Source organism: Berghia stephanieae, chromosome 13, assembly GCF_034508935.2.
Source record: "Berghia stephanieae isolate SIO BIC M18660-M18661 chromosome 13, UCSD_Bste_1.3, whole genome shotgun sequence".
NCBI lineage: Eukaryota > Metazoa > Mollusca > Gastropoda > Nudibranchia > Aeolidiidae > Berghia > Berghia stephanieae.
In genome coordinates, this window is record NC_088372.1 from 2,301,260 (window position 1) to 2,303,759 (window position 2,500).

A 2,500-nucleotide genomic window follows, 5' to 3' on the forward strand; every position below is an offset into this window, starting at 1 on the left:
GACATGCAAAGCACACACTCTAACTCTCTCTCTCTCTCTCTCTCTCTCTCTCTCTCTCTCTCTCTCTCTCTCTCTCTCTCTCTCACACACACGCATATAGAAGATAACCATAATAATATAATAATGCATAATATATATACATACAAGATTGAAAGCCATGTCAACAGCAGTTTTTAAAAATAAATATTTTTTTCCGATTCCCCTACTCGGGATGAATATCATATTATAACCAAAAACAAAAATTCCTGGTTTACCGAAATGATATCGGATTTAAAGATATTGTAACTCATTAAATCGATTTTATTGTAGGAAGGAGAAGAATACGAAGATGATATTTAATTTGACAAGATTTGAGTAAATTGACTCCTTACTCATAATACCGGCGATATATCGATAACTAACAAATCGATATTTTGCTGTAATTCAATCTATCAAATAAATTACTCTTGGAGCGTCGTGTAAAGGGTAATCGTGTAAAATTGAAGTAAATTTAAACATAAATTTATTGTCAACACGTGTAAATAAATAAATATAAAACTATTATCTTTATCATTTTCGTTTAATAAATAGTTTACGTATTGAAATGAGAAAAACGTCGTTGTTTATAAATAATGCATTCATTACGATGTTTATTGATAGATTGTAGATGGCGTCACTCGGGCATTTGTTATTGGTTTTTTCTTTTGTTTTGTTTTTTGCCATTTGCGTTTATGAGTAATTCTCACTAAACTGTATTAACCAGACTATAAAAGGTTCATGGTTACACATAGTTTTGTGGGTTGGTCCATTATATTTCTGGATGGCAATGTTGTGAGCTTCTTAGCCAAACGCATTCTATCTATAGAGGTAGGCCTATTCCTCACAATGACGGGCCATCTAAAAATAAACAATCCCATTTGCTCAGCTTACAAAATCTGCATCAGATTTATCTTCAATGTAATATTTTGAAAAAGGACATTTTTTTCCCCTTCGGAATTCATATTAACAACGCCACTACTACATCATCTCATTCATCTGTGTTTCATTCAATCCTGTTTGTTGATAAAGGGGAAATCAGATACGTCCATTCAATCTGGGTTTTTTTTTTGTAATTAAATTGAAGCTTACATTCAATTCCACATTGTTATTTATTTCTTCGAGCTTCGAGCAGCAACATTTATATTACTAACTACAGGAACATCGTCCGCTCAGCTTACATCTGAATCAGATTTATTTTCAATGTAATATGTGATCCAACGTCTCAACACGGTATTAAGTCGGGATGAACCAGATGCTAAAAAGTCAAATTATAGATAAAACTGGTCTAAAATATGAAACGTTGGTATTTAGCACAGTAAAACATGATATTCCTTCTCCTCTATAAAGAAAATGAACTCAACTAAAGTCTGATATTTCTGGCTACAAATTCCAGTTTCAGCATCTTAATCATCCCGACTTAATACCGTTTTTGAGACGAGGAGTCACATATTTTGAAAAAGAACAGGATTATTTTTCTTCGTAAGTCAAGCCATTCAAAATCTTAATCGTTTCCTTTTAAAAATTGTGCTTTTAAATAGCGCAGTATCCACTAAACGTGCTCAAAGCGCTTTTCAACGGGTCCCTGGCCAACAGCAACCAACAATTAATATGTATACATGTAGGACGGGACATGACGCCTGTTAGGCGATATTACAATGTTTTTTTCCCACAGAGACAACGCTATTAACGGCCAGGTATTCATTTTTACACCTGAGTACGGTGAGATAATGTCAGTAAAGAGCCTTTTCCAAGAAATCAACTATGCGCCGAGCGCGGCTCGAACTCAGGACCTTCCGATCCGAAAGCGAGTGTCATACCACAAGACCACATAGTCGCACATAGCTTATATCTGCATCAGAGTTTATTTCAATGTCATATTTTGAAAAAGAACAGTGTTGTTTTCTTTAATCGTAAGTCAAGCCATTCAAAATCGTAACCGTTTCCTTTATCAACCATAGAAAATATAGATAGTTCGAAGATGACGTCACTCAGGACTTTGTTATTGTTTTTGCCATCCGCGTTTGTGGGTTGTTCTCACTAAACTGTATTAACCAGACTATAAAAGTTCATGGTTACACAGAGTTTGTGTGTTGGTCCGTTATACTTCCGGATGGCAATTTTGTGAACTCCTTGGCCAAGCGCATTCTATCTATATCCGAAAGAAATGAGTTTTTTTAGTTTTTGTACAAACAAGGCGTTTCTGAGATGGTCAATCTAGAGCACCTGATAAATGGCAGAGAATATTGCATTATATTTATTGTACAGATAGTATGCGCTTGGCTAAGAAGCTCACAACATTGCCATCCGGAAGTATAACGGACCAACACACAAAACTGTGTGTATCCATGAACGTTTATAGTCGGGTTAATACAGTTCAATGAGCATTACTCATAAACGCGGATGGCAAAAAAAAAAAAACAATAACAAAGACCTGAGTGACGTCATCTTCGAACTATCTATAATATCAAGTGTGTTCTTTTTG